Source organism: Manduca sexta, chromosome 8 (genome assembly GCF_014839805.1).
Source record: "Manduca sexta isolate Smith_Timp_Sample1 chromosome 8, JHU_Msex_v1.0, whole genome shotgun sequence".
NCBI classification, from domain to species: domain Eukaryota; kingdom Metazoa; phylum Arthropoda; class Insecta; order Lepidoptera; family Sphingidae; genus Manduca; species Manduca sexta.
In genome coordinates this window covers 9,558,338-9,573,457 of record NC_051122.1, presented here as the reverse complement: position 1 = coordinate 9,573,457, position 15,120 = coordinate 9,558,338, and positions in this window count along the sequence as shown.

Genomic DNA, 15,120 nt, shown 5'->3' with positions numbered 1-15,120 from the left:
TAAGTGTCGCGTTCCGGGATCAGACGGTATATCCAGTTCCAACAGGCCGGCATAATTGTGTCGACTGCCGAGGGGTAATCATCTCTCGTCAGTCGACATTCTATTGAATTCCAATTCACTTATCATCAGGTACAATACAGCGCCGTGCACGATAAAAAATAATAATAATCTAGAATCCAACATTGCTTGCTGACAAAAATAGACAAAGTTATTCAGAATTCTCAACGAGGTGGTAAATATACCTACCAAGTAAAAAGTTATAAATAGTGCGAATAGCTGAATTAAAGCTTTGAGAAGCATTGTGGACTTACATATAAAAACCTACCTATTATATACCAACATTAAATGCCATTTTAGCGTGACAAATCGCACAACATCCATATTATTAGATCGCGTATTGTTTGCAGTTTTATGTCACATCTCATTTCAGGGCTAATTACTTTTTATCTCGCCAATGGAGGTGTTAAGGGATTTACAACATTATTATGTTACATATAAAGATTGTATTCGTTTGTGTGATGTAGATTTATAAATCGCATATAAAATGTTGGATGTCTGTTACACTGTAGCGTAACGGACTTAACTATTATATTCTTTTCATAGCAAAATCAATCACTGCGCCTGATTATAAGTGTTAGATATGGCGCAACGTCCAATGTATCGAGTTGATTAATTATCCTTTGCCAGTTGATACAATTATGCCAGCCTGTTCAAAACTGAATACTCGGCTAAGCCCGGAGACACTTCGCTCACTATTACAAGGCTCTATGTTATATTTGACAAGCAAATCATTTATAGATATCAAATTTTTACGGTGAAAATTTTCCAGTAATTCCAAAAGATAAATAAAGAGGAAACCATGAATACTATCTTCTAATTTTTAGCAACAATTTTCTTTATAAGTATCATTTTTGCAACATCTAAGTTAATATATTATTCGCTAGCCAGGCGAATCTGAACATCCTATCACCAGCACTTTTATTCAATTAGGTATAATTACAACAAAATCCTGTTTTGCACCAAATTCTCGATTTACCCATGTGGGTACCTAATATAGGTATGAACCTATATTAGGTAGGTACGTCGATAATACACCTTCAAACTGTACATTACAGCACGGTGTGAGAGACGGCCATATTCGATTCAGACAATAAAACAGTTCGAGAAATTGTTACCGCCTAGATGGCGGTCAACGGCGATCGCAATAAACAACCGGCAATCAACTTCACTGAACATGACTTGTATATGAAGTTAGAGAGCTTCGCTGGCGTAGTGATGCCTCGCTGAGGTCCTGGGTTCGAATCCCGGGCTGACCAAAAAATGATTGCGACTGTGTTTTTTCTATCTTGAAATTTCTCAGTAGCAGTTCGGAGAGATGGTAGTGCGATACCCCCGTGCCTCGGAAAGCACGTAAAGCTGTTGGTCCTGCGCCTGATTTCTCTCCGGTCAAGTGGGATTGTTGTCAGCGGGCTATGAAAGTGAACTATGCTACATAATGGCTCTAAGTCAGCATATATAGGTAGACTTAACGTCTAATGTTTCTAAGTATTCAGTCCTTAACTACACTTAAATCTAACCTCAAAGTTGTTCTCACTCTCAAATTTAACTTGTATCAAAAAAGGGATATTAAAACATTCCTGCTTCTAGGAATTCTTGATTCTTGAAAGTAACGTGTTCTCTGTCACACATCTGCCATCCCACTACGAGATTACAATTCAACCGATCATATTCGCTATAAAATGTACGTCAATACGTCATTAGGCAGATGTGTTCGCACCTGAGCGGCGCTCGGTAAATCATAATGTTTCACTCTTTCAACCCCCTGCCGCATGCTGCTACCCTAGTACACAACAGATGCTATGTAATATTCTATACACCTTTGCCCTGGGTTTAAAAAAATGTAATGAAAAGTAATAATTCCCGCGAAAATAGTTCTGTAAATAAATTTAATTAAGGCAAATACGAGCGAAATTCCATTTGAAATAATTAATTTCGTAGATAATAATTTCGAGTATAAATCTCATTATCTGTTTCCAAGAAGTTTAATTTTAATGCCGATTACTCCGGTAAACTATTTTGCGTATTAAAAACGTGTAGGCTACAAAATACGTACATATTTTAAATGTTTACGTATCTGAGTACCAATAATAATGAAATAAGTTTCCAAAAATACAAAATAACAAAATCGTGTAACAAAATACCATAACTGTTTATTACACTTATTATCTTCTTTTATACCAATTCTTCTAATTTAATTGCTTCCAATCCATACAAAATGTTAGTTTAAATTAATTTAATCAAGTAGTTTAATGAGATCTTAAATAAATATAACAGGCTTTGCAATGAACTTCCACAGTCACGAACACTTAAAAAAAAGAAAAGGATGTTATAAAAAGCGCACAATCCTTTCCATTCGCTCCAAATCATTAATCTATTCACATCAATAAAACGATGACGAAATGAACGATATGAATGCGACACAATAGGATCCGTTAGACGCATTAATATTGCTTCAACGACGCCATTTTTTCCCGCCTTTTTGTTTTTTTTTGTGCTGACAACATAGAAATTTGAAATGTCACGGATCGTTCATCGGTCGGCGCGGGAAAATAAACGAGCCCTGTGTTCTTTTTTCAAATTGGAGCGCCGGCGGAAAGAAGTTTATGTTTTGTGTATGTTCCAAAACGGCAGTCGTAACTTTTAATACTTAAAAGAATACAGTTTTTTAAAAAATCTACTATATCCATATTGGTTACATAAAAAGAGTTTATAAATTAAACGATTGACGATTACAATAATAAAACTCTTTACGTTTAGTGATGACACTACAAATTAAGTTCTGGAAAAAACATTACCTTAAACATCAGACATAATAACATGGGCTTATATCTGTAAGCCACAGGATGCCTTTACAGCCACTAATCAAAGTCAACCATACAAATCATACACATGCGACTCCACACAAATTAATTTCCAACTCAAAACCCCTTACCATCCTTTATATTTTTTTGTCATCGCACCGGAACATAATCGATTTTTTGACAAACAATGCTTGATGAAATTGGTTCCTTTATCGATGTTTCCTTTTACGGTGCGTTAAATTAATGTTTGTGTCGCGCCATAGGCGGGATCCGAGACGGATTTACGATTATGTAGCGTTATCCACTGATTAGAAGATGTTAGCGCAATGGTTTGCGGCGGCATTTGTACGTGACTGGGGTCGAATCGTTCCCAATGTATAATACATCGTACATGTACTAAGTATATGAAAAATATTGTAGAATCCTATTAGATTTTATTTCAATGCCTATTAAAATGGTGTTCCATACTACTTCTTAAAATCACATGGGTAAAAGTTGGTTCCCATTTTTTTCTTAGAATTCTTGGACTGTGTGAAGTAAATGATTTTTCAAGGACGTGACTAATTACACAAATCTTTCGATATATCGCATGCCATAATACTTTAAACTGATCCGTAACACAGGAGTTCGCCTTCTCACAGCGGCGGTACACTGGGACCCACAAACCGCCCGTGGCCGAAACAAGGCGCGTAATTACACTGATCACATTTACGAATGTAAATGCGCTCGACTGTACCCCGTCATAAATCATGTTGCGGTCATCTGCCGCCCGCGGCGCTGCCGACGCGGCTCACCTCCCACTGTAACAAGACCTGTAACATACCTCACATTAAATCGAAATAAGAGTTCAGTGCACGTTGGCTTGTACCTAATGTCCAGTGTAGCATGAACCATCTAACACACCAAATCAAATACAAACAAGAGTTCGAAGTATTATGGTGGATTTTCAAAATGTGTATCAACGGAAAGCATTGTGAGCGGCGTGTTCGTTTTTTAAATCGCGTCGAACGTATCTGACAGATGCACGTAATGTTGCCATGTGTGTAAGGATTTTGTAATGCGATGTTTTGAGGGGGATTTAGGAACATCGGTATATTCACATTTTAAAATGTGGCTTTAACGAACCTACTTATGTTAAAGAACAATGGATGCATTATGCAGCGGTCAAATCAGGACAGCTGACCTGAGAAATGGTTACAAATTTCGGCGGTTCACTTCTTTTACTTATGTTTGGTAGATTTTAAGTGCTAAGAGATCAATTAATATGAGTTGATGAATGAAACCCTTTACCACCCGCTTTGTTTAGATAATTTTTTATCACTGTTATCTAAATGACACTATAAGTGTACACATAACGCTCTAAACTCTAGATAGTCCTTTCAATTTTGTTTGACCATACGCTTAAAAAAATAAATTGTGTACATGCAGAGCAATAAATATACAAATTAAATTCCGTTTAAATCACATTCAAGGAGCCAGTGCGTGTTAACAACCTTCAACTTTCCGTACATAATCTGAGATCGCATCAAACTGCCAAATGATTTTCATTTACATTTTCGGAATCGACAAATGTATTTTTTTTTCTTTTCAGCCTGTTAAGCCTCGTTGACAACCATAAATAATTCTAAATACACAATAATTTCTTATACTTAAATTTTCTTATTTTTGGACATCTAAATAAAACCAGTGACCCATGACCATGAAGGTTGCATTTTTTTCTTAGAATTTGTACTGCAGTCTTCGAAACGTCGGAAGAAAATTAAAATACAAAAAATCATGTCGAAATCTGAAAACTAGTGTCATTTCGATGTTAATTCTAAATACTTCAGACCATAATCCATTTCGTGATGAGTAAAACTTGGTAAATGCTTACAATATGTTTAGGAAAAGTTTTTTATACTCTCTTTGATCGTCAGTTATTATTCTAGAATCTGAATTTTCAAATCATTCATACTCCTGTTTAATACACTGTCCAAATGCGTTTAAAATAATAATCTCCAAGGAAACCGTAATTAAGAGAACATAGATATGAATTTTCGCTGTTAGGTACCCACTGCACTACAAAGGTTTATATTTTTTTATCAATTAACAAAGACATATTTTACTAACGGCAATCTAGTTATGGACCAATTTATACCAGATCATTAATTCTCATATAATACTTATAAATTAACAAAATGTTCAATTTAAGTTAATCAAACACACCGCTATAAAACTATTACAATAATAAATGTAATGACAACAATAGATGCTACAATAACGTAGAGTACCTATTTACATTTAAATTCAGCTGTGTAATACCTATATTAGCATGATTAACCGACTGAATTCAAGACGTTAATTCATCTCTCTCGTGGTAGCATTACGGTCGGATAAACATTTCGTTAAGCCTTTGTCATCACATCCGTAATGTTTCCAAACCCAACAATCAGATAACACCACTATACTTGCGCACTTCATAATTGAATTCAATATCTGACTAATTTATATCGTCTCCACTGATAACATCTGCCACGGTTAATTTTCATTTGCATCGAACCAATACGAAATTCAACTTTCGAACGTGGCGCGAAAAGTTTATTCTCATTTAAAAACCATGGACAATTGTTTTGTTTTTCGAACATCTTCGAATTAGACTTTAGGTTTTTGCATTCTGAATTCAAATTCGCTCGTATAAATTATATGAAGCCGATTAAATAACAATACAGTTTGAGCGTTGGAGTTTCAATATAAGGTTTATTTTTGCACAGCATTACCAACTTATTACAAAGGCCTTTACCACAATGGTCGCAACAATACCATAGCACTGAGGTTGCGACCTTCTTGATTGTAAGACGATAACAGTTTTGCGTTTTGTCGCTTCTTATTATGAATTGCGCAATGACTATGGTTGCGTTTTGTTGTACGTCTCACAATTTGTGATACTCATTGTCTGTGGTATAGCCGAAGGTCAAACTCGGCAGGTACCAAATGCCACAATGTCATTAGAATAAAGCGATGGTAATCTTTGGGTGCAGTCAAAGTAGACAGATACAGCTAATTTGCCATTTTGAGTCAATTTTGTAGTCTGAATTTCTTGTCTATTAATCATAAGAAATATGTTGAGAGATTGAAGCGAATTCATATTTTTTTAAATATGTTCTCAAATCAGCAAATATTTTTTATATTCAATAATCACTTCTGCTTGTGAATGCAACATTAATCATTGTTGTGTTGTCGACCTTGGAGAAAGAAATAAGGATTAAGAAGGAGCGAGGCTTTTTAGCCACCTGGCATTCTATATTTTGGTTTGATAACTTGTGACGTACTACGTAGGTGTAGGTGACAACAATATCAACCCGGTTTTGTTTGTAAATTCGTGTATAATATTTAACATAGCTCTACCTATATATAATTTTATATATAGTCTTTGCCATAAGTGAAAACGATGATGTCAGTATTCTAAATAATAAAACATAATTATTGCTAAACTAGACACATTATACGTCAGACTATATCGGGACTAATTCATTAAGCTCTTATTGTTCAATTATGCAAATGGAAAACGAAAAAACTCTACCGTAGACTTCAAATCTCGGTGCTTTACCCCCGTTTGGATCATAGATGCTGTTAGTCATCTAGAAATGTCAGAACTAATAACGGCTCTACGGCAAAAATATCTAGAATTCATTGTGGCCACTTGTTCGAAATTTGACTTTCAAATGTTCTAGTTGGACAGTCGCCTATAATTAAAAAAGTTAGAGATAAATAATATTAATAATTGTTCAATTTAGAAATTCTTGGTATGTGTACACAATGTTGATAAATTCATGCGCAAATTCCATCACTGGCGAACGAACAATTCCGACATTAATTTCAAAAATGGAACGTCATTTTCGTATCTTCCAGCGACACATGCGATTCAAATGAGTCGCCGCGACGCAGTCCGTTAATAAAGTGGGCAATTTCGCTCGCACGCTCCTTTCCGACTTTTTGTTTCGATCGAATTCCCGGCCGGGGGTCCGATTATTGGCCCCGGTGTTTGGCAGTGCGATCATCCGAGAGCTACCAAAATGGCCGACCGATGATTAGGCGAAGGTAATTTAAATCGCATGCGTTTGAAGTTAAATGTGCATATTTCAATTTCTGGTACCTATATATATTTTTTTTAATATTGGATTTATAATTCGTTGTAAATACATACTCTACTAGACTAGGCCTGGAACTTAAAGAGAAAAACTAAATCTAAGAATGTATATTAAAAATTATGTGTCAGTATTTGAAAGGTGTCATTATGAGCTCGGAGGAGTAGAGGCGTCTGCAGAACCTAGTATCCTATAATTAGCTCGCTGCCAGTGACTCCGCCCAAGTGATTATAGTTTCCTGGAATACAAGTTACTTTCACGGAAAAAATACTTTATAATAACATTATTTAAGACTTGCACTTTCTATCTAAATCTTATCCAAATCTGTCATTACGTGATTTGTTAAGAAACATCAAAGTATTCTATGCATGCGTACTTCCATACTTATAAATGCGAAAGGAAGTCTGTTTGTTACGCTTTCGCGATAGAAACATTGATCCGAGGTTAATGAAATTTGGTATGGATATAGTTTAAGACTCTGAAGAGGACACAGGCTACTTTTTTATGCCGAGAAAATATGTCTTTTATCCCGATTTTTTTTCATCCGGACGAAGCCGCGAGTAATATTTGTAAGATGCGTAATATGATAATAATAATAATTTCAGCCCTTTATAATCTACTGTTCCACTGTTGGGCAGGGCCTCCTCTACTACTGAGAGGGATATTAGGCCTTAGTCCACAACGCTGGCCTAGTGTGGATTGGTAGACTTCACACACCCTCAAAATTCCTATAGAGAACTTCTCAGGTGTGCAGGTTTCCTCACGATGTTTTCTTTCACAAAGCAAGTGATAATTCGCGTATGCGTTATAATAGTGTATCAATATTAACTTCCCTATGCACATAAAATACAAACAACTGATCACCGTTAAATAGCTCGGGCTAAACCAATTTGAGTCACAATAAAGCAATTTGCCGGCGACAGGCAACGCGACACTGATTAATTGTCGCGGCGGTGTCGCGATGTCGCCGCGCGCGTGTCGTGTGAAACTGTCCTTATGTTAAACGGGACTTTGTGGATAATTGATGTATTTGTTTTTACTGGAGGGTACTTTTTACTTCGCTGTTATGTTTATTTGCTTGTAATATACTTATACCATAGTACTTATTGTTATGAAATAGGAACATTGAAGACTAAACTGATATGGGGCTATTCTATTCGATAGATATCAGTTTAAAGTTTGGAAATTGTACACTATATGGCGATAGGCTTCTTATCACTTAGGATGGAACACACAGGCAAAAAGGGACTGTCCTGTTTGTACTACATGCTCTGCCTAACCTTTTGAGCATAATGGGGTGACATGTTAAAGAATGTTAAAAGTTTAAACTGCATTCAAATAACGACATCCAATCTGCAGGTATGGGTAGCGCCGATTAATTCCCTGTATAGGATCTAATTCTAATTCCCTGTTTTGAAAATATTAGATATGTATTAGGGAAAGAAAATTATAATAATACCAATCATTTCCATTAAAATGACAATATAACGCCTTGTGATTTTCATCCAATATAGCCACATTAACTAATTACGCTTTGATTAAAAATCATTGAAACATCTAATTAATTATTGTCTACAGCAGACACTGTAAAGTTAGATACAATACAGACACCAAACAACAAAATGATCCAGAGAATATCCCTGCAATAAAAACCTCGGAACAAACAAAAAAAATACGAAACGCAACACCTTCGTCAATAAAAATTCTCACAGCTCATAAAAAAGTGTAAACAGCGTTAAAAAATGATTGGTGGAAAACCCGATATTTCGGCTGGCAACTCTCATCGGCGAGTTGATTAATCGCGTACTTAATTGAACATGTAAACAGTATGAAACGAGTGATTGTCACCGGCCGCCCGCGGGGCTCGTGCGCTCGCACGATTATGCAAAAATGGAAAATTACCGCAATAAATGTATCGACAGGTTGCCAGCTCGGAATGCTACTATTTTGGGAGATTTATGTTTCGATTGATGAATATTTATTTGTTAATATAAGTGTAGGTACTTTTATCTCTTAGTCACAATTGCTTGAATGATAATTTTCCATTGATTGCAATTTTACTATACATTTAGAGTTTCGCAAAATACTCATATTATTTGCGGTCGTGTTAAGCCATTTTAATTCAATGAAAGTAACCTTTATTCCGCAATTATAGTATAAAGCCGCTTTCACATGCGGCCGCACGACTATTTGTCGTCTGTCTCCAACATGTTCCGACATTCGAGCACGCGACAGCGCCCAACCACTAATTACATCGTCCAAACCGCAATGTGCATTATATTAAGCCAAATTCTCGATGTTTACGTGCATCATACGAACAATTTACAATAATATCGATTTTGTTTGCCGTCACGCGATAATTTGTAACCATTTTCAGTGGTTATGGCTGTACATATGTTTTATACGGTACTTGTGCTGTTATCAGGTTTTACAACTGCAACGAATTTGTTTTTTTAGTTCATTATGGTTCGGATTGCTAGCACATTTCCTTTGATTAGAAATATAGTATAGTTCTAATGTTCTGTAAACAAAAAACAATAACGAATTCTCAGGAAAAAGCAGGTTTCGCAAGTTTTCGCTGTGAATACTGTGGAACGAAATATATTATCTAATATGTTCTCAATAGAAGTAATTATAACATATTTATAGTTTACATGACAAAACCAAAAGCACAGTTGTGTTCAATTTATAGAAATAGCATGGATTTTTTGTATAAATATGAATAATTTATTATTCTGTATAACCAATATTTGTATGTATAAATAAACATCATATTGAAACCAGTAACAACAAACTAGACTTACCAACGTTTCTACGGTGTATGCTACAAAAATGAACTCTGATAACTCCAAAACACTTCATCAAAATCAACTTTTTCATTAACAGCAGCCAAGATCAAAATCAACGCACCCAAACTCAAATTCAAATATGGAATGCGAAATTCAAATATCGACCGTACCAACCGCCAGGGCGCCATGTTTGAAGCGAAAAAACTTCATTGTCCTATGTACACAGGGCTGTGCACCCATAGCAATTAGCCCTTCGATCTCCGTCCACAGCCCTTTGTTAACCCTTTAATATTTAATCCATTGTGTCAACTGTCACTCGCGAACAGTGAATTAAAAGTGGGCGGGGGTACTTTAGTTCGTTTTTTTCGTTTCGACGACATGAAATAGTTGAAAACGAGGGTTGTGAGTGGTTAATAACGTGGTACGAGGCGAAATGACAGGCATTTAAGCATCTTTTAACTTGGCGTGGAGTGCACTATGTATTTTGTATTGTGGATTTAAGTGGTAATTTCACTTTGCCAAATCATTTGTTTTGTTTTGTTTGTTTATATATTGGTGATATTTATGCCAGTTATATTTTTGTGTGCTTTTTTAATACTTTTAATACTTATTTAGTCATACAATTTATTTCTTCTAGCGAAGAATAGTTCCTAGATAATTTTTAGGTAATCAGTTTTCAATTAACCTAAACGTGTGCGTAATAAATACTTGTGCTAATATTTAAAACCAATTAAGCAAAACATCAATCGAAACAGAAAGGTGTAGGTACTTAAACGATTTTTTTAAACAAATAATAAACAAATGTTCCGCAATAACCTTTTAAATCATTTACGTAACATACATTAATTGCACCACAATAAAATAAATGTCAAAAAAGACAAAAGAGACTGATTAAGAGAATTATAAATTCGTGATCCGTTCATCATGGCTAAACAAATAACGTCATGAAAAAAAGAAAACATTTGAAATAAGAACGCGCACACATCATTAGTAGGTTACAAAACTTGCGCGGACGCGCGACGCGACGGTGCAGCGTCGTGACAGCCGGCCGCGACTCTGCACCGTACATAATGACGGTTCGAACGCGATCACGCAACGGTCGTGCTCGTGATGTGCGCCGCATGTGAACACGCCTTACGATTCACTTGTCCGGTACCGACAGCACTGTCAAATTAAATGTTCGATATTTGAAATTTTTAAGAATAAGAAAAAAACATAACTTTTATCTATACTTATTATAATACATAATATAAAAAGATACGCAACAGATAATTAAGAGTTTGTTATAATAGATCGCTATACATTAAAATAATCTTATTCAGCCAATCGTACATTCAGGTTACCTGCTACCAAAATGTGACTTTAAACTTTTTGCGCCTTAACTGTTTCTAGAAATAGATGACAAAAACCAAACTTTATTTGAATATTGCAGCAGTAATATTATCCATAGTGTCTCAGTGCACGAGCTCAGTTAAGTACCACGCAGATGTTATTCAAAGTATGGTATTACTACTGTTTATGGGTGATCAAGTACAAGTAAAAAAAATCTCAAAATCCACGCCTTAGGTGTCTTCTAAGCTGTTTTGCTAACTGTACCGCAGGAGTTATCTCTAGTTTCATTGACAGTACATAATTGAAATTATTATTTACAATGATTAAATAACCGTCGTGTACACAGATCCGCTGTAGAGATTCCACGGATCCGTGCGGTACGGTATTTATGTGTCTTGTTAGTTTGTCTATTGGATTGTTTGTCTGCTGTGTGGAATTCGGGAAAAATCTAAATAATTTGAACAGTAAACTGATGGTTAAACATACTTACACATGTTGTCCCCTAAGAGGTAGACAGAGATCCAACTATGAAGTGACGATTTTAGTTTTACGCGTTAATGACACTATTACTACTCTAAGAAAATTCGTAGCAGCGGCAAGTCAGTCAAAAACACACTCACGAACACGCCATATTTGTACTAAACTACAAAACAACAAAAAAAAAAACATAAAATTAAGACTGGGATTTTTGGTGATTCGTGAAAGATTTTTGGCCCAATGTTAGCAGAGGTAAAGTACCTGGTTTCATTTATTAACGTAATGTCAAACTTTGTATATATTATACCATTAAAAAGACAGTATAAAAGCATGCTGATGTTCCTATTACTAAAATGAAATATGTACATTTAAATCTAAAAAAAAATGTCTCTCAACGTTCTTACTCGCTATCCCTTTCTACCAATTATCAAAATTCAAATCAAGACACACTCATACACATTACTAAGCTACATAGGACTACATAATTCACAACCCCATCAACCCTTAACTAATATAAAATGGCGCGCGTCTCAGCATAATTTCGGATGACTAAATATGAATCGTTGCTCAAATAATAGGGGTCGACCCCTAAGACTCTATCCAAACATCTCAATTACCGTCGTTATTAATTCTGGGGCGGTTTGTGATTAACCGAGCCGTTTTTGCCAAATTGGAGACACCTAAAGAAGGGTAAGAAACAAAAGTGCGTCTGCATGTACGTACCTACATATTAATATTGAGCACTAGCTGACCCGATAGACGTTGTCCAGTCTTAACTATGTATGCCCGCGCGCATTCTGACAATCGCTGACAGTTATTTCAAACCGCTGACAGTTATGTAAAATTAATATTGTCGTTAAGTTTTCTAATTTTCCGCGCAATTTTTTAATTTTTTTCTTTCATAAGAACCTTCTCCTGGCAATAACATGCACAACAACAAAAAATAGTGAAATCGGTCCAGCCGTTCACGCGTGATGGCGTGACCAAGGGAAATAGGGATTCGTTTTTATACATATAGATATACAAATATATATTATTATATAAATATATATTTGATATTATATGTTTAAATATTGTAGTTTTAAGTAGTGTATTAGTTAATAGTTACTATAGTTAAAAGCGACAATATTCTATTAGGTTTAAGGAATATAAGGATATTGTTCAAATGATAAATAAATGAATCATTAAGTGTTTTTCTTGTCAAATTCAAATCGCGCTGGTTAAAAATGGTTTATTATAAAAATGCTCTGGGGTCGATAGTTCCTTGTTGTTAGTATTATAGTTCATTGTTGCAAATTTATTCAGTGACTTATATTTTTTGTGTCTTTATTTCTGGGAGGGTGCACGTGCACCTACTTGCACCCCCTTCCCGGTGCCCATGCGTCTTAGTATTTGAATTGTACGTGTACATTTTTAAATAAATGAAATAGACTCAAATATTTAGAGACTTAAAAATATTAAATTTTCCACTAAATTGGTATGAACGTGCCAAAAAAATCGATGAGATTTTAATTTTATTGTGCACTATATTATTCTTGGTTTGAAATAGGTAAGTGTCGTTTCTTCATTATATTATGCTCGATGAATTCTTTATTGTTTCTTCTTAACCATATTAATACTTCGCTGTACCAAATAAGAGTAAACGATCACACTTACGCCTTAATGCAAGAAACATGTTATAATATGTTGTATTACAATTATATATTCTTAAGGATATACGTCATTATCTTCACAAAAACATCTGTAAATAATTATAATTGTAGTTGAGTCCATAGCTTGTAAATGTAAGATGTCTGCCCCAAATCTAGACGTAAAGTTGCGCTATCAAATCCACCAGATGTCGCTTCCCACGGCACTCACCACTCGCTAATGCGGTTCATGATTTTGGCAAATTCCGCACTGATATGTTACTTTGCCGTGTTGGCGAAGTAAGAAGCCTTCGTTATTTTGCCACGATACTGACTTATTATTCTTATAAGTTGACTAATAAACACGTAAATTTCAAATGCCTATCGACATGATTTAAAAATAAATCCAATAGCAATGACCCAAAAAAACTTTGGTTTAAATATCGACAGCCACAATTTTTATGCTTTTCTATAATGCCACGCACCAAAATACTATGAAACGCAGAAAATATACAATAAAAATTGCATTGAATAACTTTTATTAATAATAACCAAATCACAACATGGCAGACTGTAAAGTGTAAAATGAATCTCGTCTCGTAATGCGATAGGAGGACGAACCCCTTGCTTTGCCGACGTCACCCTCAATTTGCAAAGCAAATTAGCGCTCCTTGACTACAGACCTACCTACGTAATATTATGTATATATATTACACAATATCAGGAGTTGAAAGTAGATAAGGCAATAGAGAAAAGTATTTTTGGCCTAATCCCTCTCAGTAGTAGAGGAGGCCCGTGCTCAGCAGTGGGCAAGTATATAATACAAGGCTGATATTATTATTATTATTTATTATATTTTTGGTAAAATTTCATAAAGATGAAGTTTAAAATAATTTGTTAATCTTATTATATTAATTGTTAACCTTTCACTTTAGTTATGAAACAATGACTTTCATGCTTACGAAATATATGACGAATAAAAAATGTATCACACTTTATAGTTTCTTATGTTAATCAAAAGCTATCTAAAACTGCCTTGATGGCATAGTTGTATTTCGTGCGCGGTACGACAGCTGGTTTGGTCCCGTGTTCGAATCACTATCAGCACAGAGTCTACAATTTGTACCCGAAGTGGCGGTAGGCTCGCCTTGTATAACATAGGACGGAACAAACAGACGAAAAGTGCACCCCCTTACACCTCTGCTTACCCCTTCGAGGATAAAGGTGCGATGTTTCTGTGCTACAGTGACAAAGGGTCCATATAGCTCGCTTCTCTCCAGCTACTCTTTCGTAATGTTTATAAAATCTAGTTATTAGAACAATTACAGACTGTATATATATTTGCAGTTATGTTTTGTCAGATTCCATTTCGGACCATTTCACCCTTCGCCACTACAGTATAGTATTAAATATAATATCATAACAGAACCCTATTAGCACCCAAATACCTGATCCCGCACATACCTGATCCCACTACATTCCCCTCAAAGCCTAGTTATCTATTGTCATTACCGGCGAAACACTAATAGGAAATACGATAAACCTGCTGCAATTTGCACCGCACCCAGTAATGACTACCTCGTTAGATTGGGGTGTATACCATAGACTACTCGAGTTAATGATCATAGAAATGTCAAAGATAATAGACATGTCGCGCGGTTTTGTGTTTTCAAAGTACGCCTGAGGGCTTAGACTTATGATCGCTATTCGATTGACCATTTAATATGTTTAATTAGACTGATATCTTATGTTTGAGTGAATATTGGATATCGAAATAAAATTCGTTTTTGGATTTTATCGCGGTTATTTATGTGAAAAATTCTATGGGTTCCATCAGAAAACTGAATATCACATGTTGAGATTCGTGAGCTTCACTGCTCGGTGTCATAAAATGCGTGCCACTGCTGAT